Here is a 20,653-nt window from a genome sequence, read left to right as displayed (position 1 = left end):
CGGTTACCCTAGCATGAGCTCGAGTTACATCAAGAGTTTCCATCTGACCAAAGGTTGCGGATTAGTTGCAAAGTAAAGGTGACATCTATAGAGTGAGACCATCTGGTCTTCGGTATGGAATTTTGGATGGTTTTTGCAGTACGACAGATGTTTTGCTTAGAGCTTAGTGAGAATAGTATATCTTGTGTGTATCAACAAGGTGTAAAGTACAACCCTACTACCTAGGGAAGGTCAGAACTATAAATTGATGATTCACAGAGCTATGATATGATAAGAGAGTCATTAATTTGACATGGTTTTGGCAAGGTGGTAAATGTAGTACCTTTGTTAAAGTAAGTTAGGGTATAGTCCTATCTTTTCAGAAGGGATCGAAGATTATTACTGATAATGATGACTTATGGAGTAGTGTCCCAGATGGGATTGTAGCGTGAGATAGAGAGTTCTTAGCTCAGGTGTTTTGGAGAGGGTACAAGTTCCATGTAGGAATTATAAGATGTAAGATCAAGAAGTATGTAAGCCTTTAAATTGAATGACGGGTTTGGATACCTAGTATTTTAAGTTTCAGCTAATTAAATGGATATGAAAAATTAGAGTTGCTACAGATCCCCTCCCTAAGCTAGTAGGGGGTAGTATGTAGTCCAAAAGGGTAAGAATAGAGATCACGCAGGAGAAGTATGACTGTTATTCCCTAAGTTCATCCATAGCTTCTTAATGCTTAAGACTAAAGTATACTCCAAATAAAGTAAAAGAAAAAGGACAAAAGTTAGCATCGATAAATCATAGAATATGTATATATATATATATATATATATATATATATATATAGTGCGGTTCAAATGCAGTAGGAGAGATAACCTGAATGCCAGTAGAAGTCTAGCTAGGGTAGTTAGAGGATCAATTCTGAGTAACATTGAGGTATAGATGACATGGTAGGGATAGTGGAAAGGTATAAGTTTCTGATATGGCAATCAGGTTCAAAAAGAAAATAGAGCTAAAGGATGGAAGAGTGAAAGTTCATATTTGGGTAAGATAAAAAGAGTTGGCTAAAGAATAAACTGGAAAAACAGATTAGGATAAGATTAGGAAGAATATAGCCAAAATACCGAGGGGGTGAATGTGGTTCTAGGAAGGGTAAACGAGATAAACAAAAAAATATATATATAAGGATAGAAAGCGTAAAAAAAGGATGGCATTAGGAAGAATATTGTTAAGTTATGGAACCCAGAAGTATAGGACTTAGAGCAGGTCATAATTGATGTAGTGTTAGGAACCTGAGCCTAGAGCTTAGAGTTACAGGATCTGGATTAGACCTTATCTGTTTTCTACCCCCAAGGTAGGATAATGGGGCAATGACATAAGAACCCTTTTGGTTGTTGACAGTATAATGGAAATTAGGTGAGGTGTGTGACCAAAGTAGGAAGTAACTGTTGAGCGTGCTGTGGTAACTTGAATTGTATTGTCAGATAAAGAAGCAAGATCAGTAGGAGTAAGTTGGATAAAAGTCAATATAAGGGATATAAATATGCAAGATGAGGGATAATGTCACAGAGGCTTGATATTAAAATTTAGAGTGGTGAGACCTAGAGTCAAAAATTGGAGTTAGACATATATTTTCAGTGTGATCAATAGAATAATTATGTAAAAAAAAAGAGTAATAATAAATAAATAAATAATAGTATGATAATATGTAGCAGAACGCTAATAACGGTCAGAATAGGACAAGATAGGTATAGGTGTAATTATAAGATATTGAGAAGTACATGGATTAGAGGAGTGATTATTGGTAAGATTGGAGTAGATCTGAAAAAATCTGTGAGTGCTTTTATCTTCTAGAATATAACTAAGTATAAGGAGCATTGGACAAATAATTATAAGTATGGAAGATAAATGGAGAGTAAAAAGGAAATAGTAAATTCTAAGATGATATGTCAGGCAGGACAACAGTATAACAAATGGTAGATACAACTGATATCTTGTAATAACGCACAATAATTACAAAGAAATAATGAAACTAAAAAGAGAGACTAAGGGGTATGAGCTTACTTGTTTATCAAACAATGGTATACCATAAATGGTGGGAGAACATGTCTCCTTCTTTTCAAATTGGCTCGTGTTTCGATTCTAGGAGATTATGTTAAGAAGAGAGGTCGTGCCAAAGTGACCCGATTAATTGAAAATTTGATGGGCGTTAGTACATATCCAATCTTTTGAGGCAAAAATGACGATAATGGTATACCTAATGTTAAGTATGAAAGAATGATCAGGGAGGTGACAGGAGTTAAATCGAGCTAGTTACTAGGGCTTACAACCCTTTTGAACTATAAGCTGGAGGAAGTGCTATTTGCTAATGAGTTACAGTGAATGAAATTTTTGTTAATGGGAAAAGTTGAGGCTGAAGTTTGGAAAGCTATGGGCAGTGTATGTTATTATATTAAGGAGAATGAACACGTGAAGTATCTTATTCAGAATTAAGGCATGGCACATATTTCCCACAGCCGTGTTAGTTTAGATGGAACTTATAATTTCTGGGGCTCCTTTCCATCCAGGATGAGCAATTTCCTACTAAGGCTAGTTGGGAATGATAATCTTCTGATAGGTAAGTTGGGAAAGGGGATACAAAAAGAATTTTCTATGGTTAATTACAAGTGTTACGTAATGTGAAGAATGTGCTGGTAGGAGTCAATCGTAAAGTTAGAATTCTCGAAGTAATGGAACTAGTAATCAATATAAGACTAAGAAAAAAAAAAGTTAATGATGGGATGGACATCCTTTAAGGAAAAGGTGTAAGGGTGAGGTAGGACTAAGGTTAAGGAATAAGTACAGCATGTTGAAAAGATATCAACGATAGCAGAAATAGGAAAAGAAAGTGGATAAGATCCAAAGGACAGGAAGAAAGCTCAGTAGAGCTAGTTATAATGATGAGGATAAGAAGGAATAGGTATGCTAGGAACACACTAAGAGATGTTTGAAACAAGTTATTATGAGATGATAGATTAAAGGAGTAGTAAAGCCTCGATCTGAGTGCCAATGTGTCAGAAGTAGGCCACATACTAAGAAGCTTTAGGAAGAAGTCTAAATATTTCCATTCCAAAGAAGGAGTGGAAAACGATAAAGTTGCATTAACTGGGTTGTCAGGGAATACAAATATATTTGTCCTATAAGAGAAGAGACCCAGTTCACTTTCCAATATTGATAAGTGGTGTAGGTATGCTTGACACTTAGATGGAGCTCTACATAACTAGTTACATAAGATGGACAAGAGCTAGTCTAAGGACCTTAGTAATGATACAAAAGAGATTGAAAATTTGAAGTATCATGGGAATGAGAAGATTTATAGGTATTGACCATTGAGGTTATAGGACAAGTAAAGGTTTCGAACGAGATGTATATGATAGGTGCTACAGGAAAGCATTTCATAGGATACTATAGAGTAAGGAACATAAGTCATGTTTTTGGGAAACAAAGATTATTGAAACAAATGAATGAGGACTGAAGTCACCAAGAGACACGTTAGGGCATAATAAAAGTGAGGTAAGCACCAAAGTTGATTAAAGTTATCAGATATCAAGTCGAGAGTAGTGGAGTTATAATGAGTACTAGAGATGACAAAAAAAAAGAGAGGGGTAAACGAGTAGTCAGATGTGATGGTTTAGACTCAGAAGGAGGATGGTAGCTGGCATACTACGAAAGGGGCAGATAGACGTAAAAATTTTTAACCATCCATGCAGATCCAAGGCGAAAAGATGTAAAATTTGCAATGGGTGACCGTGTTCTTGAAGGTTTCTCCTATGAAAAGGGTTATGAGATTTAGAAAGAAAAGGCAATTTGGCACTCCTTTATATGGTACCTTTTAAGATCATGGACAGAGTGGGAGCAGTTGCCTATCAGTTAGAGTTGCCACCAAACCTTTCTCATGTCCACCCAGTATTCCACATTTTCATGCTTAGAAAGTATGTTCCCGATCCTTTTCATGTGCTGCGACTAGACACAGTGGAGTTAAATGAGAATTTGATATTTGAGGAGCAACTAGTAGCCATAGTCGACTATCAGATGAGATAACTTTGGTCAAGGCAAATTCCTATGGTTAGTCCTGTAGAGGAGTTAATCTATGGAGGAATGCACTTGGAAGTTAGAGCGGGATATGTGCAGCAAGTACTCATAAGTTTGATATACAACTATGTGTCATTGTTCTTCCTTGTGTAAAATTCGAGGACGAATTTTCTATAAGGGGGGAAGAATGTAACATCCCTAATTTTCAAATAATTATTATATATATATATTCTAACCCTGGTATTGTGGACTTCGCGTATGTACTTTCATTTCGTGAAAATTCGATCATCGCCCGGATCTACAATTTCAGGTTGAGCAGATAAGCTGCTGGAACCATTTCAGAACTGGGTTCAGATTATAGGCTACCCCATCGTTTTCAGATGTTCTGGACAAACCAATTGTTAGATTTAGCATAGGTAAACTAGAACTCTACATTACTCAATATTTGCCTTGTACTGGGTTATAATAAAATTTATAAAATATTTGTGGATGATAAGAAAATTACGATTCCTATTGCAATAGCCTTATAATATTGTTAAGGACCGTGGGGTAGGTTTATAGAATTTTTAAAGTTAGTTTGGATAGTTTTTGAAAAATATTAGTTTTGAAGTCTTATAATTGAGTTGTCTGATGTTGGGATTATTGCTTGATTTGGAGGGCCCAGGAGGGGCCATATAATGACGATGAGATATGGGTTGAGTTTAGAAGTGTTAGTTGAACTATTTTGCAAGTTGGGGAGGTCATAGGTATAGGGGAGACTCTGCTGGATTTTCAGCAAAACTTAGGGTGTCTTTGGTCTTTTTAAAACTTGTATTGAGTCAAATATGTTAAATAATTGCAATTAAATTGTCAGGTGAGCCGGGACAGCCTTCCTCCTCCGCCCAGCCGCCGCAGTGACCTCGGTTCAAGTTAGTGAGTAAAATGCTAATTTTAATTGTAATTTCGATATTATTTTATGTTCAAGCATGCCCATGCATCACTTATAAATATGTATCTATGTAGTTAAACACTAGGCATATTTTATATTGCATTCATAATTGTTGAAGTGCCATGAATGTTGTTTGTGGTAATTTGGAGCAGTGTGTGTGTGTGTGGCGTGCGTGTGGTATGGTATTGGATATGGACAGGACGGGTAGACACGGCTTGAGAGACACTCGCTAGGACCTGTTCCTTCGGGGTAGACATGGCTTGAGAAACACTCGCTGGGACCCCGCATTTGGTTTATTAAGCGAAAGTCCGGCTTGAGAGACACTCGCTGGCAGAGGTTGGATTAAGAGAGCTGTATAGGGGATCAGCTCCCATATATGTATTGCTTGACAGTGTTGGGTGTGTGAGTGCTCCAAATTGCCTTTTTACTGTTATGATGTGAAAATTATGATGATGTTGCATTTCACTCCACAGGGTGCATTAGCTTTAGATAGTTATAGAGATTATGATTAAAATAGATATTTTACTCTCTGAGTTGAATGCTCATTCCTATTCATCTATTTTTCTAGGCTACAGGAGGATTATTTATTGTGGCTAACCTGTTTTTCTTCTTCGCAGGTCCATTAATAGTATTTAATATATTTTGTACAATTGAGTTAAATTTTAGACTCTGTATGTGTTAGAAGCACTTATTTTTATTTTGGGCCTGTATTATAAAAGTTATGTTGGACCTGTAAAATTATTAACTGTATACATGATGGGATTGGATGAGGGAGCCGAGCTCCTATTTGAGTTATGACATTTTGATTATGTGGAGGGTGAGCTGAGCTCCCCAATTTATTATATATTATGTTTACAAGTCGGGCGAGTCAAAAACTCCCCATTGAATGGTCCATTTTATAGTCGGACTCTGTCCGGTTGAATTCTTGAAATTGGGCTCAAATGGGCCTTAAAGTTGGGTTGAGGAATAGTTAGGCTTACTACGGGCCTCGGGGGATTTAGGCTGGCCTAGGTCCTAGTGCCGGTCCAACTCATAGGTTGGGTCGTGACAACTAATTAGCAATGAGATATGATATCAACTCTTAATATCATCAGAACTCTTTCTTACCATAATTGATTTCTCTAAATTATTTTAGACACCTCATAAACCATGGTTAATACCTAGCATAGCATGCCATGGCCACCCAATCAGTAATAAGGAATACCTTAAATGAACCTATAATCATATGTTACAATGCACTAGAATCTCTCTTTTACAAAATCTCAATTCGAGCTGGAGTCATGGTTTATGTCAAACCCCATTTGCTATGAATATTATGTTCTCTTTTAATTCCAATTCTTAATTAAAAAGATTTTTCTCATCAGAAACTCTTTTCTGATTAAATATGTTTGTCCTGGCCAGGAACTTGAAACATCAAGAACAATTAAATGAACATAGGATTTTATCCCTATTTACTTAGGGTAACAAATTCCATCTTGATCAATACCTATCTCCATATATAACTGGTAGGAGCCAACACATGCCCATATACCCATACATAGTACAAGTATGAAAGCAGTATCAAACTCAAACCACCTATATACAAGATAACTGTGCTATCTCAGGTCTAAAGATTATATGCACTGATATGATTTATGAAAATACATTGACAAGAGTAAACTCCATGTGATTGTCATAAGTGTCACTGGTTCGGCCTACTTATTATGCATAAGTGCCTATCATGTTTGTTATATGGCATGAGACTCACAATTTCATCTTATTTACATCTCATATAAATAACTTGGGAACAAACATGATTATAATCTTTCTAGATAAGTCATGTCCAATGTGAAGTATCCTCGATTGTGAACCAATTTATGATAATTTGTGCTAGAAATACTGTCACTCATATTCTTAACAAATGAAGAATAGAATTTCTAACAAAATATTAATGGACCCTTTCTATTACACATAAATACATTATGTAAACGGAAAAGTGAAATTGCCTTTTATTAATAAAATATGTACTAGATACATACTAAATGATATACTCTAGGGCATACTATTAATAATCTCCCACTAGCACTAGAGCCATTTATTACAGTATCTCAGACCCATCTTCTCAAGATGTCGGTCTAACTGAGCTTGTGACATAGCCTTAGTGAATGGATCAGCTGGATTTTCAGCTGATGCTATTTTCTGCATGGCTACATCGCCTTGCCCAACTATCTCTTTGATAATGTGGTAGCGCCTTTCTATGTGTTTGGATTTCTGGTGAGATCGGGGTTCCTTATATCCAAACCTCTTTGCAAAGATCTCGATGCAAAGAATATACTCACCTCAGTAGTGGAATCGCAAATGTACTCTGTTTGGAACTCTTCCAACTGACTGCACCTCCATTACAAATGAACACAAACCCAGATGTAGACTTTCTATCATCGATATCTGATTGAAAATCAAAATCAGTATAACCATCCAATTGCAAGTCACCACCTCCATAAATCAAGAATAAATCCTTAGTTCTTCTCAAGTACTTAAGGATATTCTTGACAGCTATTCAGTGTTCCAAACCTGGATTGGATTAAAACCTGCTAGTCAAACTAACAGCATGTGCAATATCCGGCCTAGCACACATCATTGCATACATCAAACATCCAATAGCTGAAGCATATGGAATCCTGGCCATTTTATCTCTTTCTTCAGGTGTCTTTGGAGACATCTCTTTAGAAAGGTGGATACCATGTCTCACTGGTAACAATCCTCTCTTGGAATTAAGCATGTTAAACCTCTTTAACACCTTTTCCAAGTATAGACTTTGGGATAAACTAATTATTATTTTAGCTCTATCTCTATAGATGCGAATCCCAAGAATATAGGTTACCTTCCCTAAGTCTTTCATGGAGAATGTATTTGACAACCATACATTTACAGCTGTCAACATACCTATGTCATTACCCATCAACAAAATGTCATCCACATATAAGATAAGGAAAGTGACAGCACTATCAGTAACCTTCTTATATACACATGGTTCATCCTTATTTTTGATAAAACCCAATGACTTAATGGCTTCATCAAAATGGATGTTCCAACTCCTCGAAGCTTATTTCAACCCATAAATGGATCACTTTAGCTTGCATACCTTGGAACCATCTTGGGATTCAAAACCCATAGGTTGTTCCATGAAAATGTTTTCTTCAATGTATCCATTGAGAAAAGCTGTTTTGACATCCATATGCCAAATCTCATAATTATAGTATGCAGCTATTGCTAATAGAATCCTAATTGATTTAAGCATGGCAACATGCGAGAAAGTCTCCTCATAGTCGATTCTATGCCTTTGGCGAAACTCTTTCACTACTAGCCTTGCTTTATAGGTCTCTACCTTTTCATCATAACCAATTTTCTTCTTGAAAACCCATTTATTCCCTATAGGTATAATACCTTTAGGTGGGTCAACAAGATCCCAAACTTGATTCTTATACATGGAATCAATTTTGGGTTTCATAGCTTCAATCCATTTTGAAGAGTCTATATCTGATATAGCTTCTTCATAGTTAAGTGGATCATCTCCATGATCTACTTCTTTATGAGTAAATAACTCTTGTTCATCTTCATGAAGGAAACCATATCTCACTGGTGGGTGAGATATCTTGGTTGATCTGTGAGGAATTACTGTAGATGTTTCATCAATAGGTGTAGGTTAACTAGATGGATCTATATCCATTTGATCTGTTGGTTGGTCAGAATTCTCCAATTCTAATTCTATTTGCCTTCCTTTGTCTCCTTCTTGAATAAACTATTGTTCAAGAAAAGTGACATCTTTGCTTACCACAACCTTTTGTGATGTAGGCAAATAAAAATAATATCCAAAACTCTCTTTTGGATATCCAACAAATCGATCCTTTTCTGATCTGGTTTTCAATTTATCAGTGTTCAGCTTTTTGATATAAGCTAAATAACCCCAAATCTTAACACGCTTATGACTTGGTTTTCTTCCATGCCATATCTCATAAGGTGTGGAAGAAACTAATTTTTATGGAATCCTATTCAGAATATGCAAAGCTGATTCTAATGCAAATCCCTAAAAGGAGATTGGCATATCAGTATAGCTCATCATACTACGTACCATATCTAATAGGGTACGATTTCTTCTTTCAGATACACCATTCAGCTGTGGCATTCCTGGAGGAGTCAGCTGGGAAACAATGCCATGTTCTTTCAAGTATTCATTAAATTCAATACTTAAGTATTCACCTCCACGATCTGATTGAAGAGTTTTAATACTTTTTCCTGTTTGATTTTCTACCTCATATTTAAATTCTTTGAACTTTTCAAAGGATTCATGTTTGTATTTCATCAAATACAAATACCCAAACCTTGATTTATCATCAGTAAATGTAATAAAATAATGAAAACCGCCTCTAGCCATTTCCTTAAATGGACTACATACATCACTATGTATTAGATCCAAAATATTTTCAGCTCTTAGTCCTTGTCCAACAAAGGGTGATCTAGTCATTTTGCCTTGAAAGCATGATTCACAAGTTGGAGTACGTCCAGAACCCAATAAGGATAAAATCCCCATTTTCTCCAGCTTTGCAATCCTATCTTCTGCAACATGACCTAATCTTAAGTGCCAAATATATTTTGAACTTAAGTTGATTTTCATCATGGCATTGCATTCTTTTAGATTTCTTGCATTAGATTTGTATTTAACATTATTATCTAAATAATAAAGTCCATCATGCATATAACCCGAACTAACATATTTATTTCCAAAATAAATATTGTAAACATCATTTACGAACTGAAATTCATAACCATCTCTAGTCAAACTAGATATAGAAATGATATTCTTAAAAGCATCGGGTACATGCAAAACCTTATTTAAATACAAAGATATCCACACATGTATAAAGATTTAGATCCTATAGCTAAAGCTTCAACAGTTGAGCCATTGCCAACCCGGAGTCTAATATCTCGTTACTATAAGCTGCTGCTACTTGCTATACTCTGGGCAGTTGCTATTCCAGTGCCCATCCTTCTGGCAGTGGAAATACTTTTCCTTGCCTTTGTCAGCTTTGATATTTGTTTTTCTATTTGGCTATATTCTTGGAAGGTCCTGGAATTTGAGGTTTCTTTTTCTTATTGCCCTTTTTCTTGTTGGACTTTCCAGCAGAAGAAGATGCAATAAAAGCTACCTCTTTTTCTTTATTGCCCGGCATATTCTTTTGGGCAATAACCAGCATGTTAAGTAAACTAACCAAGGTGTATTCCTATTTAGTCATATGAAAATTTGTCACAAAATTTCCAAATGACTCAGGAAGGGACTGAAGGATCAAATTCGTTTGCAGTTGGAAATCCATGTTAAAGTTAAGATGTTCCAGCTGCTCAATCAGCCGAATCATCTTATGGACATGATCCCCAACATTCTGTCCCTCATACATCCTCATGCGGAATAGCTGTTTAGATATCTCATACCTAGCATTCCTGCTGTGCTCACTATACAACTCTTGTAGGTGAAGGAGGATCTCACTTGCATATTGCATATTTTCATGTTGCTTCTATAACTCATTACTCTTAGAAGCAAGCATGTAATACTTGGCTCTCATATCATGCTCCTTCCACTTGTCCAAAGTTTCATGTTCCTCTTGAGTGGCCTCTGGAGGTAAAGGACCAAGAACCTTTGAGTCTAGAACATATCCAATATGTTCTAAGTTCAGGACAAGTTTTAAATTTCTTAGCCAACCTGAAATATTAGGTCCCGTCAACCTATTGTGATCAAGTATGCTCGCAAGGATATTGGATGGTGGTGGTTGTTGTGTGCTCATTATTATTAGAAAATTAACTGCAGAAAATAATCAGATTAATTAGTAAATATATCTAGTAATTAACCAAAATGATTATGGTCTTTTAATCAAATTGGTCCTCCCACTAACTTAGCGAATCCTACACTTCCAAAATAGGAAACGGAAATCCTAGTTGGATGGATTTCTAGTGGGTGATTGAATTCTTATAGTCATATTGATCATCCTCAGGCATATCCGTTATTGAAATTATAATAAACTGTAAGTGAGCAACTCCTTGCCCATCACATCTCATGTGTTGTTCAATCCTTTTACCTAGCCCCTAATACTCAAAATCTCAGGTATATCTATTATTGACTTATCTTGCATTAGTTAAGTTGATCCCATTGAGCTAGTAAACATGCAAATAATTTTAATGTCCTCAGGCACATCCATTATTGGCCACCAAACCATTTACATATTTACAACATCTCATGCTTAACAATTATTCTTGAGAAAATCTCTTAAATTAATTGCACCATATGCAAGTATTTAAAATTTCTTAAAATAATTGCCTCAATGGAAGGCCCATGATATAATTACTTTAATTATACTATTTTCAACTTAATCATTTGTTTAGAAGATTTTGTAGTCGGCTTAATTACTATTATGGTCTCACTTTGCACATTATCCAATTAGCATGCATATATCATATACTTGCATACATTCCCATACATCTCATGCATTCATGGATAAACATATATGGCATGATCATGGACTTTCTAATGGATTCAATTCTGAGCCACTAAGAATTGAATCAGGGCATTCCTAGGCGCATTTCATTCATTCATATTACAAGAGTTGCTGAAGGAGTACATAATCAACACTTGATCTTAAATTCCTCCCACTGGTCCCACCGATGCTCTTGACCTCCTTGATCTTCTTGCAATCCAATTACATAGTAATCCTTGGCATACCAAGGCGAATTTACAAGAACATGAACTTTAAAGTCCTCAAATAAATGAAATTACAACCCAAAAATATTACAACCTTTATAATACATGCCACCAAAATTAAATTAATTAATTTATAGCCCAAAGAAAAATAAAAAAAATAAATCCAATCACATTGGTCTTTTATTGTCCATGATCATCCATCATGCATATTACTATTTAACAATTAAATAAAACATACATACTAAAATTAAATTGAATATCTCATATTCAACTAAAAAATTCATATTTGAATCTCATTCAACCAAATTTAAAAATTCAGATTTGAATCTTATACAAACAAATTTAAAAATTCAGATTTGAATCTCATTCAAAATAAATTTAAAAATTCAGATTTGAATCTCATTCAAAACAAAATTAAAAAAATTCAGATTTGAAACTTAATCAAACAAATTTAAAAATTCAGATTTGAATCAAAATTTAATTGTGTGATTAAAACTCCTAATTAAACATTTTAATTAGTCATGGGCCTAATTATGGGCCTTGAAACCAAGCCCACACTCAAGCCCAAAAACCATGTGCATGCTTAGACCCATCAAACATGGCCAAACCATGCGCTCCATCATGGTGATAACCAAGCCGCCACCTTTGTTGGTCTAACCAGCAATGAAACAATCAACTGTTGATCAAATCACACAATTAAATCACATATTGAACAATCTAAATGGCAAATATAGTGGCTCTGATACCAATTGAAGGAGCGGAAGCATGAAAATTATCAGATTAGAATATTCAATTCAAAAATTTTCTTCTAGGGTCTCATACATCATGCAAGATTCATTATATACCTAATTGATTTCAATATTCAATTGCATATTAAAACACTTTTAATATGTATTAGGATCTACATTTGTCATTTAAGATTTTAGAATTAATAAACTAATTCATTAGAACCCTAGATTAATACAAGAATATGTGCACTAACCTTTTGATGCACTGTATATGTGATTGGTACCTTTGTGAAGCACCTAGGACCCCAAATGTTGTCCCTCTAGTTTGTTCACACCAAGATCACCAATGGCAGCCTCTTAAACAGCTTCTCAAGCCTTGCCAACCAATTAGAAATTAGGGATTTGCCTTTAGAGAGGTTGTAGATGTATATAGGACACTAGAAACAATTTCTAGCAATTTTAATTCAAGAGAATATGGACCATTCTCTTTGAATTGATAAGAGAAGAAGAAGAAGAGAGGAGGATAGCTTCATGGGTGGCGGCACCTATGAGATAAAAATCAGAATGTTATGTTTATTCTTTTATTCTTTCCCTTTTATAATTAGGTCATCACTTAAAACCTATGCCACATGTCATCTTCTGATTGCATCTTAATTTTAATTGACCTAATCACATTAAGCCAAGTGTCAAAGCTAGGTTTAATCTTGACTTTGACCATCATGCATGATAGGAAGACAAATGACAAACCATGATGCCATGTGTCACCATCTCTTGGTGCCACATGTCACCACGTGAAATGACCAAATTACCCTTGTGTTGTAATTTTGAGTTCTTAATCCAAAATAATTATTTTTCCTCTTCTAATCAATTTATATCAAATATAAATTAATTAATTAATTAATCTCTATTAATTAATTTCTCATAAGTAAATTCATATTTAAACACTTTAAATATAAATTTAACTTATACTATACATCCAATAACCTAGATTTGGTTTCAAGCCATGCTAGGGACTTTGCAATCCAATTGCAAACCAAACCTATTTAATTAATCAATTAAACTCTTTAACTAATTAATTAAATCACATTTAACTTGGTGATTACTTGTGTATGTGTGTGACTCACTAGGCTCATCACTAATTGGCAATGAGATATGATATTAACTCTTAATATTATCAGAACTCTTTCTTACCATAAATGATTTCTCTAAATCATTTTAGACACCTCATAGACTAAGGTTAACACCTAGCATAGCATGCCATGGCCACCCAATCAGTAATAAGGAATACCTTAAATGAACCTATAATCATATGTTACCATACACTAGAATCTCTCTGTTACAAAATTCCAATTCAAGCTGGAGTCATGATTTATGTCAAACCCCATTTGCTATGAATATTATGTTCTCTTTTAATTTTAGTTCTTGATTAAAAAGATTTTTCTCATCAGAAACTCTTTTCTGATTAAATCTGTTTGTCCTGGCCAGGAACTTGAAACATCAAGAACAATTAAATGAACATAGGATTTTATCCCTGTTTACTTAGGGTAACAGATTCCATCTTAATCAACACCTATCTCCATATATAACTGGTAAGAGCTAACACATGCCCATATACCCATACACAGTACAAGTATGAAAGCAGTATCAAACTCAAACCACCTATATATAAGATAACTTTGCTATCTCAGGTCTAAAGATTATACGCACTGATATGATTTATGATAATATATTGACAAGAGTAAACTCCATGTGATTATCATATGTGTCACTGGTTCGGCCTACTTATCATGCATAAGTGCCTATCATGTTTATTATATGGCATGAGACTCACAATTCCATCTCATTTACATCTCATATAAATAACTTGGGAACAAACATGATTACAATCTTTCTGGATAAGTCATGTTCTGTGTGAAGTATCCTTGATTGTGAACCAATTTATGATACTTTGTGCTAGAAATACTGTTACTCATATTCTTAACAACTGAAGAATAGAATTTCTAACAAAATATCAATGGACCTTTTCTATTATAAATAAATACATTATGTAAATAAAAAAGTGAAATTGCGTTGTATTAATAAAATATGTACTAGATACATACTAAATGATATGCTCTAGGGCATACTACTAACAATATAGTAGTAAGTGTTGGGCAATGAAAGAGCCGTATGTGTCTAAGATGAGGGTTGCGGAGATGAGAATGTTAAGGTGGATGAGTGACCATACTATACTAGATAAAGTCCGTAATGAGAGTATTAGAAAAAAGGTAGGAGTGGTGCCAATTGAGGATAAGTTGAGAGAAGAGAGATTGAGGTAGTTTGGTCAAGTGAAACGTAGATATATGGATGCTCCAGTTAGACAAGTAGAGCAGATTGGGTTAGAAGATAGAAAGAAAAGAAGGGGCAGACCTAGAAGATAGAAAGAAAAGCAGGGGCAGACCTAAACTGACTCAGAAGAAACTAGTACAATATGACCTAGAAGCATTACGTATTTTTGAGGATTTAACCCAAAATCATTTAGAGTGGAGAAAGAGTCTCCATATAGCCTACCACAATAAATTTTTGAGATAAAACCTTAATTGAGTTGAGTTGTATGACAAATATTTTGACACAATACATAAAAATGATTATCAAGTAAACATTAATTTTCTTATAAATTTAATTAATTATATATACTTATTATTTTAATATATAATACCTAATTATAATTTAAATTTAATATTGTGATATTCAATAATATATCGTTCATTAATTATGCTTCTATATATTTTTCATTTAATTAGATTAGTTAAATTGATAATATTAAAATAACTTATTACAATATAAGAGAATTTATAGACTATTAATTTTATAAAATTAGTAATAAAAAATATATATTTATTTTAATATATAGTAACTAATTTATAATTTTATTACCTTTAAAACTACACTGTTTTATACACTCTTTTATTTAGTAATTTGATTTAAATAAAATGATTCTAATTAATTTTTTACACTAAAATTTAATTTAATAATTAATATAATCAAATTTATTTCTTTAACCAATACATACATATTAATATTATTACATATTATTACTTCATATACAACAAGCAATTTTTCACATTTTATTTGATTAAAGATTAATTATTATTATTTAATTAAAAAAAATTAACATGTCATATCTATATATAATATATAGTTATAAAAGATAATAAGAACATTCTTTATAGTAATTTAGATGGTAAAGACTAATTTATTAACGTAATTACATTTTGAAGATCAAATTATTGCTCAAAACATAGTAGGTATCAATCTCTGAGTTTTATATTTAATATATGATCATTATCATGGAGAGTGCTTATTATGATCATTATCACGATCATGGTGGAACAGGAACATCAATGCAACATATCTCTTTTGGGATTTTCCACTCAAAAGGCATCAACAGCCACTTTCCTAACTGGCCTCCACAGTCTACTTAATATATAATTTATGGAATTCTTGTTAAAGTTCCAATACGTTCCAAGTGTTTGTTATTTTCATGCGGCATTGCAAAGCTTGTTAGGCCAAACGAGTAAGGAATTTTACTTAGAATTTTATAAGAATTTAATTTAATTAATTTTTTTATTTGAAATGAAAATTTTTAATTTTTTTAGTTTAAAAAATAATTCATTTTAAAAAAAAAAACTCATACATAATTGTATAAGAATTCTTTTATTACAAATGTTTTATTCCAAATAAACTCATTTAGAATCCAATTGAGAATAAATTAGACTGTTTTCAGTTAAGGGTGTAAATGAGCTATGCAGAGCAAAATTTTGAGGAAATTTAAATTCGAGATATATATTTTTTTGTTTTAACTTGATTCGAGCTTAGATTTGAGATTCGAGTTTGGTTCGTTTAGATTTTATTGAACTTGAACTCATCTTGCATTTAACTTTTTATTGAGCTCGCGAGTTCAACTAGCATTTAACTTATTTATTAAGTATGAGAGTTTTAGTTTATATTTAGCTCGTTTATTAAGTTCATGAGTTCAAGTTCAACTCATTAAACTTAATTAGTCAAATTACTAAAAAAATATAAATTTATTAATTATTATTTAAAACTCGTTTAATGATAAATTTGATTAATTGTAATAATGCCTTTAATTAAAAAAAAACTCTATTTAATTTTATAACTATATTTAAATAATTTAAATATATTATGTGCTAAACTAATTAAAGAGTCAACATTTACAAAGTCAATTTAGTTCGTTAGAGTTTCTTTCTTTCTTCGAATTCCATGAGTTTGTCCAATGAGCCAACTTATAAGCTTATTCAATGAGTTTACTCACAAGTCTATAAATGGGACAACTTATAAGCTTTAACAACTTGAAAATTAATGAGATCGAGCTTGAATGAGCCTAAAAATTAAGCTCAAACTTGACTTATTAATAAAACGAATTAAATCAAATCAAACTTCTATCAAGCCAAACTTCAAGTGGCTTGACTCATTTATACACTGAACTTTTAGCGTCCCCAAGACAAAGTTAGTAAAAGGTAACTCCTAAACAAATAATAATAAAAGAAACTTCTAAACAAAGAGACTCTGCTTTCTCTTTAGAACTTCCATTTTTCTCATCTTTTCTCCTTTTCTTTATTCTTACCTCTCTTTGATCTCCTCTTTGGGTGGTTATTGGTGCCAACCCCTCCCTTTCATTTTGTTTTCTAATAACTCCAAAATATGTGTCAGCTTGAAATAGATTTTGGGCATATTCCTTCAGATCTATTATTATTAATTGATTCTGAGTAAATAAATATCCAGATCTGTCATTATTGGTAGATCTTGAGTTGTTATACGATGTTTCTCTCATTTGATAGAGTTATTATGTGTTTTTATTATTGAGATATATATATTTATTTATAACAATACTTTATGAGATATAGATATTTTCTTCAATAAGAAATCAAATTTTGGAAGTTACCTGATAGGACTTATAAAAAGACCATAGAGTCGAAAAGTGAAGCGTGTAGTCCGTTTACTTGCCAATTTATATATTCTGTTAACGCTATCGAATTTTTCAATTTCTTTATATTATTTTTTGTATGAATGTTTAGTTTCATTTATGGAAAAATATAATCTATTGATTTATCCTTTTCTTTTGTACTTTATTTTTTAATTAATGAAATATTTTTCTATATTTTTTTTTTTAAAAAAGCAACTCCTAAAATATTATGGAACAAGTGAAATTTTGTTATGGGTGTCAAGTGGCATTCATACTCCACCACCACCTCACATTGCAGCACCAGGTTTTTGCTGTTCATATCGCAATTTGGATGCAGCGATGATGATGTTAGCTTGGCAACACAGTACCAGCATATATTGACTGCATCCAGTTATATCATAACTGTTTTTTTTATGTTTTGAAAATTTTTAAAAGAAATAAATGCTATCATGATTTAAACTTTTTATCTTTTATATCATAAATAGGAGAAAATTATTATATAGTCCTTGTACTTTAATAAAATTAATTATTTAGTCTCTTCATTTTAAAAAAATATACCATTTATTTCCATTTTTTAATTTATGAATTGTTTAGTCCTCACATTATTTTAAAAGCAAATTTTTTTCCAACTCTACCATTCATTCCTTATAACTTGAATAATACAACTATTTAATACCCGTAATTTTAAATCTATCAATTATTTAGTCCTTATATATGATACTATAAGAAATTAAATTTTTAGCGGTGATAAAAGTGGTAGCAATAAGATGATTTTAGGATGCGAAGGGTTAGGACTGTCGTAGTTTGACTAATTTAATTAATAAAAAAAATTAAGTAGAGGTTAAATAATTTATGAATTAAAATAAAAGATTAAATAATAAATTTTTAAAATAAAAAAATAAATAAATAATTTTATTAAAATATTAAAAATAAATAATAATTTATCCGACAAACAAACCTCTTTTATTAAATCACTAATTAAGTGACATGACAGGTTCTGTTTTTATGAATCTTATGACACATACTATTAATTCCATACCCATCAAATGGGTTTTGGAAGGAGAGGAAAAGAAAGGAAGAAAGAAAAAAAAAAATCTATGTGCACATTATGGTTTATATAGTGGTGGCTTCGACGCCACTATATCATGTTAAAATTCTGATGGGATATGTGAGCTATTGACATAAAGCTGAAAATAATGCTAGTGTTGACCTTTCAGCGACTATATATATCAACCCTCTAGGGGCTTGGAGTTCACTCCCCACACGCACACAATAACAAGAAATGGTGAGGCAATGGAAGGAGGCAATAACCACCGTGGGCGGAGGTGGCGGTGAAGTTATCAGCGGTGGTTGTCTGGTGTTAGTCTTGTGGGTAGGTTTGTTAACCATTTCTGTAATTTCAACCATAATTTTCTCTTGTGCAGAAGGTGTATCTAAAGACAATAAATCATCAGAAGTTGATACAAGCCTTTATGGTGGTGGATGCGGTGCTGAATGTGGAGCTGCCTGCGGTGCATGATTAATTTCACAGGCATATGGGAACTTCTCATTTTGTGCTATGAGATTCTTGTTTGAGAGCAAGATGTTCTCTTAAAGAAATCATGGAAGATAATTTGTGACTCTCTATCTGTAATTTGCTTTGGGATTGATTCTTGTAATTCTGCAATTTTCTTTCTCTCCTACAAAAATAGAGAGAAAGAATATTGTTAATTAAGCTTATTCCGATCATCAACATATGTTCATGTGATTTTTCTTCTATTAATTTGATCCACTAAAATTTTAAAATTTCATACTATAATTTATTATTATTTTTTAATACGTACATCGAAGTATCCTCGAGCAAGCTTTCACATATCGAAACTAAGTCTACAATTCAAGCAATTTTAAAGGCACACTTCTTTACATTAACTCTGTACATTCAACTCTTAAACTTTGATTAACCTAATTAAAATATTTAATTTATTAATAAATTAATTATTTAGGTGTTAATTGAATAAATTAATTTACTAATGATGATAATTCTACAATAATTAATTGATAAAATCGTTTTATAACTATTAAATAAAAACATTTAATAAATACAATAACAATAATAAATACTTTAATTTGTTTTCGAAAAAATTAATTTGCTAAAAATTACATGAAATTGCCATTAATTCAAAAGTATAATGAATGAATAATACCGTGAATTACTAAATTTAAAATGTATTGATGGTTTAATATTAAAAATTTGTTCAATTTATTTAAAATCTATATTTTAAAAAAAAATATAAAAAGGAAATTCAATTGAAATTATAGATTAAATTAAATAAATGATAAACTTTTTTTTCTAATTTAAGTTTGAAGACATCCCAATGAAAAAAAAAATTCTAAAATTATTTTTAAAAAAATTATCATTAAATTCTTAAAAACTTACAAAATTTAAGAGAGGTCCAAAACTTACATATTATATATCTAATATGTAATAAAATTATTATTAATGAAAAATCTTGCAATGATGTCAAGATGGCCGAGTTGGTCTAAGGCGCCAGTTTCAGGTACTGGTCCGAAAGGGCATGGGTTCGAATCCCATTCTTGACATTATATCATTTTATAGGTTAAATTTCCTTTTTATTATTGTATTTTATTATTTTCTTTTCAAAAAATAAAGTAAAAAGTAGTTTGATTATGTCAAATACTTTAATTATTCCATTTATTTTTAAGTATATTTTTATATATTTCGTCAAATATGCAAGATAAATTTTTAAATAAAATATTATTTATATATATATATATATATATATATATATATAGAAATTATTTTACTAATAAAACAAAAATATGAATTACATTGTTTTAAATTAAAAAGCAGAAAACAGTAAAGGCTAATTTATTAAAAAAGTTTAAATTTAAAAATTAAATTATAATTTAAAAAACAAATAAGACTAACTTGTGAATTTCACTATATTACATGTATTTAATTATAAATTAATCATTTTTTTCTTTTTCTTTAATTAATTTTCTTCTAATTTTATGAGACTGATCAGTCAATCACAAACAACTCTTATATATATATATATATATATAAAATTTTAGAAATCTATTAAATAAATAAAATTTAAAATAATTGTATGTTAAATAATTTACCTCTATTAAAATAATGATATGATAATAAAACATCATCTATTTTATTATTTCTTGAGAAATATCTTTTACGAATATTATCAGAATTTTTGCACCTTTTTTAATTTCATATATACATAATAAATACATGAAAC

The 20,653-nt window shown here is 31.8% G+C and overlaps 1 non-coding gene across 1 annotated transcript; it reads left to right on the top strand.

The window, feature by feature from the left end:
* Nucleotides 1-19,895: 19,895 nt before the first annotated feature.
* On the top strand, nt 19,896-19,976 carry TRNAL-CAG (transfer RNA leucine (anticodon CAG)). The gene has a single exon. It is a non-coding gene; the product is annotated as a tRNA-Leu (tRNA).
* The last annotated feature ends 677 nt before the right edge of the window (nt 19,977-20,653 follow it).

Source organism: Hevea brasiliensis, chromosome 9, assembly GCF_030052815.1.
Source record: "Hevea brasiliensis isolate MT/VB/25A 57/8 chromosome 9, ASM3005281v1, whole genome shotgun sequence".
In the NCBI taxonomy this organism is placed as follows: Eukaryota; Viridiplantae; Streptophyta; class Magnoliopsida; order Malpighiales; family Euphorbiaceae; genus Hevea; species Hevea brasiliensis.
The sequence above is the reverse complement of the archived record's forward strand: the minus strand, read 5'-3'. Positions and strand labels throughout refer to the sequence as shown.